Source organism: Amphibalanus amphitrite, unplaced genomic scaffold (assembly GCF_019059575.1).
Source record: "Amphibalanus amphitrite isolate SeventyFive unplaced genomic scaffold, NRLGWU_Aamphi_draft 000157F_arrow, whole genome shotgun sequence".
NCBI lineage: Eukaryota > Metazoa > Arthropoda > Thecostraca > Balanomorpha > Balanidae > Amphibalanus > Amphibalanus amphitrite.
Genome location: NW_024881652.1, coordinates 476896 through 494015, shown reverse-complemented (window position 1 = coordinate 494015; position 17120 = coordinate 476896).

Genomic DNA, 17120 nt, shown 5'->3' with positions numbered 1-17120 from the left:
CGGCAAAATGAACAAAATTAGTCTGACAGTAAAATACAAAAAGTTTCGATAACATATAACGAAACCGTGAAATCTGCAACTAAAAAACAAGTTCATGGTGCATTTCACACAGATAGAGGGCTATTGGACACAGCAAAGAAGAGTCACAATTGACAATTTCGTATATCGAATCTAAATAAGTGTGTCCAAGACAATGACGGAACAAATTATTCCATTTGTTTCGTCTGTGTATCAATTATCAACATCAAGCGTTCCTTTGCTAGAAACTAGCCACGGGCGACAGTGTGCCAAATGACATCGTATCCGAGCTCTCAGAGACCGGTGGTGGTCTTCCCTATGTATTTACTGAGACCTGCGGCGCAGCAGTCTTCAGGTGCTGTATGACAGAGCCATCTGTTGGCTAACACTGACACTACTGAGTCGTGCGGTACAGCATGCTTCAGGCGCTATATGCCAGAGTCATCTGTTGTCAACATAAGAAACTACTGAGTCGTACGGTACAGCAATCTTCAGGTGCTGTATGCCAGAGCCATCTGTTGGCGACATAAGAAACTACTGAGTAGTGCGGTACAGCATGCTTCAGGTGCTGTATGCCAGAGCCATCTGTTGGCTAAATATCAAACTACTGAGTCGTGTGGCAAAGGAGAAGACAGTGTGTCCGCCGATATCCCGTCTGTACTCACGGAGGCTGGTGGCGGGCCTGGTGCTGAGGCCGGTGGTGCTGGTGCTGGTGATGGTAGATGACCTGAAAAGAAGTAGCACATGTTGAGTTCCACTTGTATTCACTGTAAGAAAATTATTGCGCCACTTTTATTACACATCATTCGCTCATTAGCACTGCATTCCTGATGTAATATTTGTTACAGTAAAATATATAGCCTATCGATATAAATTTGGTGATGAAAAATAAAATATCAGTGTGTCTCGAACTTACGACTAAAATAAAAAAATATAGCATTTTGGTCACTTGATGATAAGACACTCACGGAGGCTGGTGGCGGGCTTGGTGCTGAGGCCGGTGGTTCTGGTGGTGGCGGGCTTGGTGCTGAGGCCGGTGGTGCTGGTGGTGGTGCTGGTAGATGACCTGAAAGGGAGATAATACAAATTGACCACAATCCGATAGAACTCCTATAAAATACAGTGGATTCACCTCTCAACCAGCCCTACGGTCATAAAAATTATGACGGAATCCGTTATTATAGTTGTAGGTATAATTATATCAATATTACTATTTGTTATTCCTATCGATCTGATTATGAAAAAAAAAACAATATGGACCACAAATCCTATAAAACATTGAGAAAAGAACAAGTTTTGCGTTGTAGGTTGCATTCAATGATTACACACTCACGGAGGCTGGTGGCGGGTTTGTTCCCGGAGCCGGTGGTGCTGGTGGCGGTGCTGGTGACGGTGATGGTGATGCTGGGGACGGTGGTGATGGCGGACCTGAAACAAGGCAAAATGTTTGTAATCAATTCTTGAAGACAAATTCGCACCTTGCAGTAGCACTGCTAGATATACGAAAACGAGGAACATAGCCCGCGCCCCACTGGGGTCTGCGTATAACACGCCCTGCTGGGGGGGGGGGGGGCTATTCATAGCCCCCCCTCCTAACTCCGAAACTACTGGGCCGATCGTCAAAATTCAAACGGCGTCTGATAGCCCCGGAAAACTGTCGAGCGAAACCTAATTTCATTGACCTCAAGGTCACCGATGACGTCACAGGTCAGGTGAAAGTAAAAATTATTAGCATTTTGAATTGTTCACGTTTTGGGCTCTGGCCGCCGTCTTACAAGTCAGATCAGGCTCATTTTTGGTTCACACACTCGTGAACAGATGCTCTAGATACCCTGAGGGTACCAAACTTGTACTTTGATTTTCAGGTCAAGGTCAGGTCATCACAGGTCACGAAAATATTATATCATCCGTCGGTCACGTGACACATGTTTTATGGTCCATTTAGGCCAAATATTTCAAATTTGATGTCGCCTGTGTCATTCGACGTCATTTTGAGTCGAATTTAGCTTAGGTCAGGTCACTTTCAGGTCAAAAAGGTCAAATTTTGAAGTTATAATTTTTCAACAGAAAAGGTGTCTATTGGATGCAGTTTGAGCTCAGGAACACGATGCTGCTATTTATATTGGCGTACGATGTCAAATACGTGGTGAAAAATTGATTTGAAAAATTAATAATTTTGAATTTTTTGCAATAATGCGTATAACTTGGCCATTTTTGAAGGTATTTAGCTAAAACTTGCTAGAGTTAGTCATAATAACGCGTTCTATCACAAGTATTCCGGTTTTTTCGAAAAGTCAAAAACTTTTTTGAAAAAATGTAAAAATGTAAATTTTGATTTTAATTATATAAAATTTTCGCAATTTTCAAAATTTCGAAAATCCGAGATTGCAGTTTGATAGCGCAGTCTATTCTAAGTCCGCTCATGCAAAAAAATTGGATCTAGCTTAAAAACTGAGCCCTTGGGAGCGATTGCCGTGGTTCAATGTTTTGCGTCGAAATCGGCCGAACATGACGTCACTCTGACGTCATTTTCGGCCGACCTATGGTAGCTACGAAGTTCAAATTTTAACACAAGGTGTCAAATTGATGCAGCCGATGGTGCTGAAAGTTTGGCGTCGATACGTCAAGCGGTTTGGAAGTTATTGCAGAAAAACGGGAGGGGGGGGCTATAAATAGCCCCCCCAGTGGGGCGCGGAATAGGTAGTTGCTTTACTACTACATACACCTGACCATTTTGACAAGTGAGCATAATTCTAAAAGCACAATGTAAATGATCTAAACAAACAATATATTTTTATATTCAATTAGTATGATAGTATTCCTGTCTATCTATTTGTGGAGGAGAACGCACAAAAACCCCTAAATTTATAACAATGTTTATATTTTCAGGTTCAAACAATAATTCCAAACTCACGGAGGCTGGTGGCGGGCTTGGTCCTGAGGCCGGTGGTGCTGGTGATTGTGATGGTGATGGGGCCGGTGGTGATGGCGGACCTGAAGTAATATAAACAATTGAATTATTCTATATGACAAACCAAATGGTCGCCCTAGCATACAGGGTAGCCATGTCTACGGCAGTGAACAAAATTGTTCTGACACATCCCTACATGTAACACAAAAGGTTTCGACAACATATAACTTAACCGTGAAATATATAACTACAAAAGTTCCATGTGGATGTTATTTTTCCACAGAAATATGACTATTGGTAACAGGAAAAAGAGTAGAAACTGACAGTTTGATATATCGAATCTATATATGTGTAACGAAGACCTTGACAGAACCAATTGTTTCATTGCTTTTATTTCTTTTTTTTTTTTTTTTGTCTCCGCATCATCGAGCATCGTCAAATGTTTGAGTTTCCCAGAGACAAGCAACAGGCAACAGTCTGCCCGGTTATCGCGTCTGTACTCACGGAGGCTGGTGGTGGGCTTGGTTCCGGAGCCGGTGGTGCTGGTGGTGGTGCTGGTGATTGCTGGTGATGCTGCTGGTGATGCTGGTAGATTATCTGAAAAACAGTCAGTATGATTTTAGATCAGCGTGTTGAATACTGTAAGACAAAGAAGTAAGACGAACAGGTTGATCAAAACTATGACGATAGGAATACGTTTCACAAGCTCATGGTCATTTTATGATTTGACACTTACGGACATGCTGGTGGTGGTGGGATCGATCCCGGAGCCGGTGGTGCTGGTGGTGGTGCTGGTGATGGTGCTGCTGATGGTGATGATGATGGTCATGCTGGGGTTGATGGTGATGTTGGAGCTGAAAGAAGACGTAAGCCCTGTCATACAATTCTGACCACACGGACATATTTTTAGATCCATCACATCAGTAACCGTTTCACCCTCACCATGACGATTCGTTTTACTCCCCCCTTCTTTTCACCTATCAAAAACACATGCGCCCTTACCAAAGTAGCTCAAGCTGTGTGACTGTATGGCCACCCCGGTGGGGGATCTCCCAGCAGCGCCCCTGTGTCACTGTATGGCCACCCCGGTGGGGGACCTCCCAGCGGCGCCCCTGTGTGACTGTATGGCCTCCCCGGTGGGGGATCTCCCAGCAGCGCCCCTGTGTCACTGTATGGCCACCCCGGTGGGGGATCTCCCAGCGGCGCCCCTGTGTGACTGTATGGCCACCCCGGTGGGGGATCTCCCAGCGGCGCCCCTGTGTGACTGTATGGCCACCCCGGTGGGGATCTCCCAGCGGCGCCCCTGTGTGACTGTATGGCCACCACGGGGGGGATCTCCCAGCGGCGCCCCTGTGTGACTGTATGGCCACACCGGTGGGGGATCTCCCAGCGGGGTGGCCATACAGTCACACAGGGACGCCGCTGGGAGATCCCCCACCATTAGGGTGGTTCGAAAAAATCGATTTTTGGAAAGTGCAGCCTACAACAAGTGGAAAAGTGGCCTCATACCTTTAGAACACCACATGCAAATTTTTAGTGCGATTGGAAAAGTGTCTACATGGGCGCTTTGCTGTTGAGCAAAGGTCTGCACTCACGTTTCAGGCGTTGCAGTCTCCCATAGTGGGGCGGGCCGGCGGGTTGTATCTAACACCAGGTGGTGCGGCAACTTCTGTTAAGTATGCTGGGAAACGTTTTCCGGGCCAGATTGGTGATTTATTGTTACATTACGACTAAATGGAAGCATAATCATGCATTTATGGGAATTTTTAAAGTACAATTAATTATATGTAGTAAGCTTGCATTGTTGCTAAACAGTCAATAATAGTGGCTTCGCTGAGCAGCCATATGCTAGCAATCCTCCTGGGGTTGCTTGGTACAAGTATATTAATGCCCCTTAACGAGTAGACCATTAAGAAATTTAAAATTGTCCTCATTTGTAAAATTCTTATGAAGCATTTATCCATCGATAAACGGTGTTTGCGGGAGGAGATTTTCTCCCATTGTGCTCGCTGTTTTCATCACTCCTCGTCACACAAGGCAGCCGGCAGCCGTCCCGTGCCCTTCTCGCCGTCACATGCCCGACCTCCAGGCGGCTGCACGAGCCCGTCGTAGCCCATGCCCATACAAAATACAAGCTCACTGCATGTGCCAGAAAAAAGGCAAGGTGCCTCCCGCTGAATGGAATTTTTTACGACACCATAGAGGAAAAAGACAGCAGGTAATTGGAGCAATAGACGTGAAAGGGACACGAGCCATAGCTAGAAGGAGACAACGATCAGCAGGTCGGGACAAACCTGCTGATGCCAGTGGTAGCACAGCACAGGAGCTGCAGGATCACGCTGATATTAGCGTGGGTTCTGCACACCCAAGTCCTGCTGACTCTGTCAACGAGGCTGAAAATACGATATCAGGTACGACAGCGACGTCCTCCGGGCTCCGAATCGGTGCAGAGCCGAATCGTCATATCAAACTTCGCTCGAGAATGCGACCGGTACTAGCTCAGTGACGGAGCTGCTGCCGCACTGGGTTCTGCACTGATGACACGTCGAAATAGTTTCAGAGATGGACCAGTCGAGCCTTATTACCAGGTCCAAGGTGAGGAGGTCTACATTAATAATAGTGTACAGACACCTAGAGAGAGAGAAAAAAAAAATACTGAAGGAGCAGCTCAATGGAAAGCTACGTATGCGGGTTTTGATGGTAAACGAGACATCACAAGTGATAGAGGAAACCGTCGAAGGTGGTGAAATTATTCAACCTAAAAACACTAAACGGGAAGACCATCCAGTACATATACGAGGCAGAGCCTGGCTGCACATATATCGACCACAGCACCCGCGACTCTGGCACCAGCAAGACTGTAGCGAGAAATGTGACTGACCGCATTCGAGAAACAGAACCTAAAGACACTCTGCAAGGTGTTCTAGCGGATGGAGCCAATGTGAACACTGCAGGCTGGAGAAACGGCGCAATAGTCGAAGTAAGAGGGACATTGAGATTAAAAACTTCCAGTGGCTGATATGCTTACCTAACGCGAATGAGCTGCCACTCAGACACTTGTTTACGGCAATGGACGGTGGCCATGGCACTACTGGACCAAAAACGTTAAAGTGTCCCCTGGGACAGAGGCTGTGCGGGGACGTCTACCAGCTCCCCGTGGTTGAGTATCAACCCATACCCACCTACGTCTAGCAACCGACCGGTGACGCACAGTCGGATCTCTCCGCCGATCAGCAGTTACTACTGAGCTATCGCCAGGAACTCGCCGCTGGTCGGATACCAGTCACCACTGCTCGAAGAAAGCCCAGACCAGTAAACTACTCCCGCTGGCTAACCCGCGCGGGGCTGGGGGGGGTAAATTTTACCCCCCCTCGCGAATTTTTGCGATATCTCAAAAACGGCGGCGCGCAGCGCCGCCAAACTTTTAGTACCTTTTCTTACATCAATTTGACACGTTCCCTGAAAATTTGAGCGAAATCCGTCGGAAAATTTTTGAGAAATTGACGTTTTAGTGACATCATGTTCGCCATTTTCGCCTCAAAAACGGCAAAAGTTCAAACGCCGCTAACATCTTTATTTTTAAAGGAATCAAGACGTAACAAAAAAGGTTATACGTAATTTTACTTTGTCTATCAAATGGCTATCTCGGTTTTTTGAAAATTTTGGATTTTGGCCTAATTTTTTTCTAAAAAAAACTGACTTTTTTGGGAAAATCATTATAAAATCCAAAATTTTGAATCTATCGAAAAAACCGGAATATATGTCAGAGAAGTGGTCTATGTGCACCTACATACCAAATTTTAGAAGAATCGGTTCAAAAATGTGGGAGTTATTCAAAATTTTATGACGTCACGACACACAAATTTTTTGAAAAATGACTTTTTTGGAAGTTCTAGACCTCGTACGGAAATAAAAATAGCACCATTCGATTCGCCGTGAAAAACGGCATCAGATATACACCTTTTTAGACCTTAACAACCAACTTCAAAATTTGACCTCACTTGACCTGACCTTGACCTGACCTCGACCTGAAATTCATCCAGAGGTGGTCCATATCACTTATTGAGTGTGCCTATTGAATTCTATGAGTAAAATGACCCATAAAACATGTGTCGCACATGCCCTTTTCTATATTTTGTTTTTTGGTGACCTGACCTGACCTGACCTGACCTTGACCTTGACCTCTGAATGATATTGTATGCAACGAATATTGTCTTGGTAGCCTAAGAACACGTTTTGGGCGATCAGTCTCAGTCCATGACTCCATTCTTCGGCAACTACGGTGCAAGGCCGATACTGTAGGAACTTGCAATTTGTACTCTTGACCTGACCTTGACCTTGACCTCAAACTTAAAATTAAGTACATGTTTTTAGTAGTTCGTGATGAGAGCTTTCGATTGGCGTTTGAATTTTCCAAATCGGACCATTAGTTCGGGAGATAACAGGGGGGGGGGGTAAAATTTACCCCCCCCCCCAGCCCCGCGCGTTCGGCTGGAGACCCCAGCCCCGCGCGGGTTAACACTGGCCACCCGGCTGCTGATACTGTATAGTCGGTCAAATATGTATCTTTCCCGGCCGCCAAGTGGCGCTACGGTCTGGATTCGATAGTTGGCTGAGCCCACACCCCAGCTGCCCTGGCGGCTCTGGCGGCCCTGTGACGTCACGCGCGGGGGGCGGAGCTACACAGCGGCCGGCTGGAGAGTGACCGCAGACCAGCACTGGACGGCCTCGCCGCCGGGTGCTCCGGCGGGTCTGGCCGGGAGAGGCGAGCAAGCGGATGCGTTAGGAATCTAACGAATGTGAGGGCAGCGCGATGGTCTAATGATGGCTCTGCTTTCATGCGCCGTGTAAATTGTAGACTGAGTGCTATGAGCTATCAAAGGATTATCTGGTGTTTCAACAGGGGTCGCTGACCTAAAAATTAAGATGGTTGCTCTTGATACGATCGAATGCTTGGTGATATGATGATTAGCGCAAGAGAAATATTTAATCGAATTATGACCGGTTATTTTTTGATAAAGCAAAAACTTTTTTCATTTTTTTGGCATTAACGGGAAAGTGTTAAGCCATATCTACTGAAAATCTTAACCTGCGCCGGGCCGGGGGGGGGGCGATTTGCGCCCCCCCCCAGGTTTTTCGCAGATAGCCGAAAAACTGCGGCATGCAGCGCCACCAAATTTTGCATACCTGTTTTTCCATCTATTGCGCATACTGTGTGCGAATTTTGACCTTATATGACTTAAGGTCAGGTCAACAGGTCGGTTTGAGTGACCTAACGTCACAAAAAGTTTGAACTTGCACCAAAGCTACAACTGTTGACCGATCGATATGAAACTTTCAGGAGTTAGTAACGGTGACAATATCCACAAAATGTATGTCTCGGATTTTTTTATCTATGACCTGAGGTCAGGTCAATCTCACAACCTCCCCATTACAAGTCAATGGGATAAATTTCAACTTCATCTGAATGCCACCCGATCCACACAATATATTCAGGAGCATGGTGTTGCAGGTCCCTGGTGGTCATTCTACCGAAAGATGTCACCGGTGACCTTTGGAAGGTGTCGCTAGGTCATCCGAGGTCACCTGAGGTCACCAGCGGGGGTTTTCTGCAATAACTTTTGAGTGAATAGAAATAGAGACTCCGTTCGACGTTTATCATGTTTGTCTGATCAATGCGGATCAAATGATATGCAACATGACCTATTTCAGTCAGGTCATGACCTTGACCTTAGGTCAAATTTTCAACTTGACCTTTCGAGGTCACATGATATAGCTTTCGATGCGCTTTGACAAGCTAAGAACGATGACGTTCGAATCGATCCTTTATCTTGTCTGGATCAAAAGCTATTTAAGAAAAAGTATCAGAAGTAAAAACGTTTTTTATCGCTCTTTCGAACGCCGCCTACCGCTTGTCTCTACGACGCTCAGGAGTCGAGTTAGACGGGGGGGGGGGGGGCGTAAAACCGGCGTAAAACCGTAAAACCGTTAAATTTCTGCAACCGTTCTACCCTCATCACTCAACTGAATAATTCTCCCCTTTTCAAAAACGGTGCAGTGATACGGCATCTCAAACCTAGAGCGACTACACTCAAGTTCAAGCTAACGGTCTCCACTCTCCAATTCAGATACCTATCGAAACCTTTCCGCGACCCGGTGCTGTGGCTCAATCAGTGGGCCAGCTGGCCGCAGACCATACCCGCAGGGCATGAACCTTTGACCATATTAGGTCAACACGCCGTGGCCCCAGCCCGCTCGCCAGGTCCGCGCTCATTGGCCGACGCGGCAACCGCACAACCTGTCCCCTCCCCTCCGTAGTACTCGCAGCGGCCGGCGGATTCAGCCAAGTTACCGACCTGCCCAGCGTGGGGAGGGCCGGCCGGGAAAGATACATATTTGACCGACTATACACCCGAACAGACGAACCCAGCGAAAGCCTAGTACACCTGGTAAGGTATACACAAGTCTACGCGCCGATGTGGTTTGCCGTGAGGTCTAACCCGCGCTTTGAAAAGTTTGATTGAAGTTTGATTGATATTTATATACACTGTGGATTGAAGTTTGATATGACAATTCGGTTCTGCACCGATTCGGAGGACGTCGCTGTCGTACCTGATATCGTATTTTCAGCCTCGTTGACAGAGTCAGCAGGACTTGGGTGTGCAGCACCCACGCTAATATCAGCGTGCTCCTGCAGCTCCTGTGCTGTGCTACCACCATGGCATCAGCAGGACTGTCCCGACCTGCAGATCGTCGTCTCCTTCTAGCTATGGCTCGTGTCCCTTTCACGTCTACTGCTCCAATCACCTGCTGTCTTTTTCCTCTTTAGTCTCGTAAAAAAATTCCATTCAGCGGGAGGCACCTTGCCTTTTTCTGGCACATGCAGTGAGCTTGCATTTTGTATTGACATGGGCTACGACGGGCTCGTGCATCCGCCTGGAGGTCGGGCATGTGACGGCGAGAAGGGCACGGGGCGGCTGCCGGCTGCCTTGTGTGACGAGGAGTGATGAAAACAGCGAGCACAATGGGAGAAAATCTCCTCCCGGAAACACCTTTTATCGAAGGATAAATAGTTTCATAAGAATTTTACAACTGAGGAAAATATCAAATTTCTTAATGGTCTACTCGTTTAGGGGCATTAATATACTTGTACCAAGCAACCCCAGGAGGATTGCTAGCATATGGCTCCTCAGCGAAGCCACTAGGTTGGTATTATTGACTGTTTACTATAGCAACAATGCAAGCTTACTACGTATTGTACTTTAAAAATTCCCATAAATGCATGATTATGCTTCCATTTAGTCGTAATGTAACAATAAATCACCAATCTGGCCCGGAAAACGTTTCCCAGCATACTTAACAGAAGTTGCCGCACCACCTGGTGTTAGATACAACCCGCCGACCCGCCCCACTATAGGAGACTGCAACGCCTGAAACGTGAGTGCAGACCTTCGTTCAACAGCAAAGCGCCCATGTAGACACTTTTCCAATCGCACTAAAAATTTGCATGTGGTGTTCTAAAGGTATGAGGCCACTTTTGCACTTGTTGTAGGCTGCACTTTCCAAAAATCGATTTTTTCGAACCACCCTAATGGCCACCCCGGTGGGGGATCTCCCAGCGGCGCCCCTGTGTGACTGTATGGCCACCCCGGTGGGGGATCTCCCAGCGGCGCCCCTGTGTGACTGTATGGCCACCCCGGTGGGGGATCTCCCAGCGGCGCCCCTGTGTGACTGTATGGCCACCCCGGTGGGGGATCTCCCAGCGGCGCCCCTGTGTGACTGTATGGCCACCCTGGTGGGGGATCTCCCAGCGGCGCCCCTGTGTGACTGTATGGCCACCCCGGTGGGGGATCTCCCAGCGGCGCCCCTGTGTGACTGTATGGCCACCCCGGTGGGGGATCTCCCAGCGGCGCCCCTGTGTGACTGTATGGCCACCCCGGTGGGGGATCTCCCAGCGGCGCCCCTGTGTGACTGTATGGCCACCCCGGTGGGGGATCTCCCAGCGGCGCCCCTGTGTGACTGTATGGCCACCACGGGGGGGGGATCTCCCAGCGGCGCCCCTGTGTGACTGTATGGCCACCACGGGGGGGATCTCCCAGCGGCGTCCGGGACTCACCGTAAACAGGGAGCGGCGGAGACCGGACACCGTGATGACGTCATACTCTGGTCTCGTCGCCAGAACATTTTCAGCGTCTGATGCCTGAGACATGTGAGATCCTGATGCGAGATCATTCGTGGTGCCTCGGACATCCTTCGTGGTGCCTCGGACATCCTTCGTGGTGCCTGAGACATCCTTCGTGGTGCCTCGGACATCCTTCGTGGTGCCTCGAACACTTCGTCTTCATTCGATGCTTCTCTCAGTCGTTTGCGCGGCAATCCAGCTCCCTGGACTCTTGTCGGTGTTGTTCTTCTAGTTGTTCTCTCTCACGCCTTATCTTCAGTCGCAGTACCTCCAGCTGGAGTGTGTGATTTCGCTCCAGACTCTCCAGCTCTCTTCGCCGTCTCTGATCCAGCTGCTGGCGCTCCAGCTGAAGTCGAGCTCTGCGCACGAGCGACTGTCTCTCTGCCAGCACGCTCACACCTCGAGAGTCCTCCTCGTGCTGCTGAAGGAGCTGTTCGCGCTCCTCCTGGTGGCGCGCCAGCAGGCTCTGTCGCTGATCGTCGTGCTCCTGCTCCTGCTGCCGACGCTCCTCTGCGTGTTTCTTGTTCAGACCGCTGCGACTGTGTGCGGCACCTCGCGGTTCCAGCTGCTGACATCGACCTTGGCTTGGGCGAGGAGGACCATCTGATGGCCGCTCCTCCTCATCGCAGTGCTGCTCCTCGTCTTCGATCTCTCCGTCGCGGTCACCATGCGACGAGTCTGGAACACAGCAGGTCAGGCAGAAGTCATATGCTGGGAGGACGGTCGATAGGCGACCAAATCGAAATAAAACTGGATCACTATTCATAGTACAAGGTAAAAACCATGTGTTATGGCATGCCATTTATCAGCATGGGCAAGAGAGTTGCCAAATCTGGTTACTCCGCTCAACATGTTTTTATGCATTTATCTTTACGATTTGTTACGATTTGTTTAACCCTCGCCCGCACATGCCATTTTCCCATCCTAGAACGCACATGGGGGGGGGGGGTGGTTGCCACCCCCTCCGCGCCATTTCGTTCCTGTTGGAGATAGAGCTTAGCGGTTAAGACCAAAAAGATTCTTTGGGAAGAGACGAATCCAATGATACCCAGTTTTACCTTCTCAGGTCAGTCATTGACCTTCCAGGTCAGGTCAAACTTAAAAATGTTGCTGTTTTGGGTCACCGTTGGATATCAAGTGCGCTGCTTAGCATATTCCGATGACGATGCCGTTTTCTGGTGCCAAGCCATCTAGAACCTCTTTGACACACTACCCGACCAGATTTTTGTTGCTGAGGTCATTTCAGGTCAAGCTAGGTCAAGGTCATTTATATGTGTTTGTATGTCTGTGTGTGGCTGTGTGTATACTGATGTGTACACCGATTGTTTATGTGTCCATATTACATGAAATCATGATCTGATAAGCTTTTACCAGAAATGCAGTCAAAAAACTTCACAAAAAGTAAATTTAACTTGCCTAAAACGCAATTATCTTAGATGACCTAGGTTGACCTTGACCCTGACCTTGACACCTGTACATCGTCGAACAACATGTTCCATGATAGGTGGGAGGTAAGACTGGCAAAAAAGGCCGAAATCAAGGTGTCAAAAGCTCACAAGGCCCATAGCAAACGCAAGATGTTGAGAATTGGCCATTTGGGCCATGACATGACCTGAAAAACAAGGCCATATCTCCGAAACCAAAAGTCACAGAAACTTGAAATTTTCAGTGAACATCAAGGAAGGATAGAGGAGCAGCTATACGAAAAATCAGCCTTCTAGCTCTAAAAATGTCGAGTGCAGAGCAGAAAAACTACCTGGGGGGGGGGGGGGGTGGCAACCACCCCCCCGCCCCCATGTGCGGGCGAGGGTTAAATAACCCGCGCCCCACTGGGGGAGGGGGCTATTTATAGCCCCTTCCCGTTTTTCTGCAATAACTTCCAAGCCGCTTGATGTATCGACGCCAAACTTTTAGTACCTTCGGCTGCATCAATTCGACACCTTGTGTCAAAATTTGAGCTTCGTACCTACCATAGGTCGGCCGGAAATGACTTCAGAGTGACGTCATGTTCGGCCGATTTCGACGCAAAACATTGAATCACGGCAATCGCTCCTAAGAGCTCTGTTTTTAAGCTAGATCCAATTTTTTTGCATGAGAGGACTTAGAATAGACTGCGTTATCAAACTGCTATCTCGAATTTTCGAAATTTTGAAAATTTCGAAAATTTAATATAATAAAATTTTACATTTTTTTCAAAAACTTTTTGTATTTTCGAAAAAACGGAATATATGTGATAGAACACATTATTATGACTAACTCTAGCAAGTTTAAGCTAAATATCTTCAAAAATGGCCAAGTTATACGCATCATTGCAAAAAATTCACAATTATTAACCCGCGCACCGACGGGGGTCTGCGCCAACTTCGCACCGACGGGGGGGCGGATGACCGCCCCCCCCCCCCTGAGATCTCGAGAACAAACCAAGATAGCGACAAGCGGTAAACGGCATCGGATACGCACGATCAAGATCTACAATTTTTACAAAGGTCATTTTCAGGTCAGGTCAAAGATGACGTCACAGGGGTCGAAAAATTCAAAATGGCGGCGCTAGATATGGAGAGAGTTTTTCTCGAATAACTTTCGAATTAGTCAAGATAGGAGCAAACTAAGGGCATCATCGTGATCCTCTCGTCAATCCGCATCGAATGATATATATGTTGACCTCGAAAGGTCAAGGTCAAAGGTTGACCTCAGGTCACGTGACCTCGAGGTCATCATGTATATCATTCGATGCGTCTTGACGAGCTGAACACAATGAGACCATTCACGCGGCTGTATCTTGTTCCTGTACGGAGTTATTGGCCAAAAACCTTTGGTGACCTTTGATGACGTCACATGACCTCACAGCTGCCCAACAGCAAAACAGACCTCAAGGTAGTGAAGGTTGATCGTATATGAAGTCATGTATGGTATATGGGGCCATTCCGACCCGTTTTAGTGGTAAAAATAGGGAGTTGATTTTTCCCCCATTGACTTATAATGGGGAGGTCGCGAAATTGACCTGACCTTAGGTCACCGATATCGAAATTCCGAGATATACAAATTGTAGCTACTAATGACCTTATAACATCCTGCGACTTTCAAAGGCCTCCGACATCTACTGTAGCTCTGGCACGGTGACAAATTTGCAAAAAAGTGACTTGAGGTTGGGTCATTCAAAGTGACCTGGTGACCTGACCTTAAAAGGTAGGAGGTTCAAACTTGCACACCATGTGTAAAATTGATGAGGGAATAGTCGTACCAAATTTCGCGGCGTTCCCGCTATTCGCGAAAAACCTCAGGGGGGGGGCGGATATCCGCCCCCCCGTCGGTGCGCGGGTTAATTTTTCAAATCAAATTTCAGCACGTATTTGATATCGTACGCCAATATAAATAGCACCATCGTATTCCTGAGCTCAAACTGCATCCAATAGACATCTTTTTTGTTGACTAATTTTAACTTCAAAATTTGACCATTTTTGACCTGAAAGTGACCTGACCTAAGCTAAATTTGACTCAAAATGACCTCGAATGACACAGACATCAAATTCGAAATTTTTGGCCTAAATGGACCATAAAACATGTGTCACGTAACCGACGCATGATATAATATTTTCGTGACCTGTGAATTGTGATGACCTGACCTTGACCTGAAAATCAAAGTACAAGTTTGGTACCCTCAGGGCATCTAGAGCATCTGTTCACGAGTGTGTGAACCGAAAATGAGCCTGATCTGACTTGTAAGACGGCGGCCAGAGCCCAAAACGTGAAGAAGCCAAAATGCTAATAATTTTTACTTTGACCTGACCTGTGACGTCATCGGTGACCTCGAGGTCAATGAAATTAGGTTTCGCTCGACAGTTTTTCCGGGGCTATCAGACGCCGTTTGAATTTTGACGATCAGCCCAGTAGTTTCGGAGTTAGGAGGGGGGGGCTATGAATAGCCCCCCCCCCCCCTAGTAGGGCGTGTTATACGCAGACCCCAGTGGGGCGCGGGATAATGATTTTCTTAATTTTACGATTTGTTCAAATAATGCTGCATCGTGCCTCACGGTGATAATGTAACAAATAAGACGCTGACTCGCGGTACTGTACCTGACTAAAACTGTTCAGTATCAGCGTCATTACTATCGCCATCTAGCCCTTGATGTTTGATAAGAACACAGGACGGCAGTCGGTGGACAGGGTACCTACTTAGAGTGGTCGGAGTTAGTTTTTTAAACCCTCACCCGCACATGCCATTTTTCCACCGTAGAGCGCACAGGGGGGGGGGGGGGGGGTGCTATACTCCCGCGCCATTTCGTTCCTGCTGAAGATAGAGTTTCGCGGTAAAAACTAACAGATTCTTTTAGAAGAGACAAATCCAATGGTATCCAATTTTACCTCAATGTGCAGTCATTGACCTTCCAGGTCAGGTCAAACTAAATAATGTTCCTGTTTGGGGCCACCGTTGGAATATCACGTGCAGTGCCTAATGCCTACCATATACCGATGACGCTGCAGTATTGGTGTCAAGCCAGCTAGAACAGCTCTTTGTTACACTATCCGACTAACTTTTGCTGACTGGGGTCAATTCAGGTCAGGTTAGGTCAAGGTCAATGATATGTGTTTGTATGTCTGTGTTTGTGTCTGTGTATAGTGATGTGTGCACCGATTGGTTTGTGTGTCCCTATTATTATATATTACATGAGATCATGAATTGAGAAGCTTTTACCAAAAATACAGTCAAAGAAACTTAAAGGGACTATCCCACCTTTAACCCGCGCCCGGCTGCGAGTTACCTAAGTGTGGAACTACCCAGCGCCGAGCCGGCCGGATGACGTCACACCACGGCCAGTGCCGGCGCAGCGGCAGACTGGCCGAGATTGGCATGGTCTTAACTTGGCGAAGAGGCATCGAACGCCAAACTTCTGCTGCAGCTATAAATCACATTTCATGTGTTTCTTCCATGTGTATGAGCTATTAAGTCCTTCGAATACCTAATGTGTAAGTGAGCGTACCTGCATTTAGCAGTGTGTGCTATATGCTATGTGGATTGAAAACTGGGGGTACATCCGACACACTGCGCAATGGATTCCGATATTGCTTGGCTGATTCTGGCTTTGTGTCTTCGCACGAACCATTGAAAGGGAGGACGTCATTTTTAAAGGTTGTCAGATGCACTCAAACGTTTTAATAAGCAACTGCTGATTGAATTTCTGGCGAGGGGTGGTGGAACGTTCTGTTCACAAATGAGTATCTACCTACCTAGTGCCTACCTGCATTGGCAAATAACTTGGTCGCGGTCAATTAGGCATGATTCACGAAGTCCCTTATCTTTCATTAGACTTATTAAGCCCAATGTGCAACATTTGCGTCGTTTCGCGTTGCATCGGGTAGCAAATGAGAAAATCTGCCTCTTCTCCACAGCCCTCAATTCAAGAAACCGTCCTTTTCCTTATCACACCATTCCATAACATAATTTTCAAACATGGGTATCCTCCCCACAAAAAAAAAACTGAAGCAGTTTCCTTCGGCTCCAATGCGCCGCTCGCCCAGGGAGACGGAAGTGTTATATTCTCGGCGGTCCAGTCCGCATTCTGCAGCACAATTAAACCTGGCGGATCCCCAGGCCCCAGCGCACGACTGAACGATTCGTATTGTTGTGAGTGACTGTGACGACAGCAAATGAATTCACTGGTGGTTTCGGAATAATTAACAGGCGGCGCAGCCCAGTGCCTCTTACAATGAATTACAGTGGCGAATGCACTATTGCAGAGAAGAAATGGATTGAGCAGATGCCCAACCTCGCTGTATTATCAACTAAACATTAGATACGCTTTACATTTTAATCAGGCAATCATGGAAACAAACGACTTGCGAGTTGCGACCCTTCCGCCTTACATAACTCGGCAGAATGCCCCTGAGTTGGCTAAACTACACTGCATCTCTTCAAACCCTAAGTATTTTACAATTTACCACTCAGCTATGCAACAGGCTTATAATTCACTGCTAAAGTCTCAACTCCTTTTCCCCTATCATCTTTTTGGC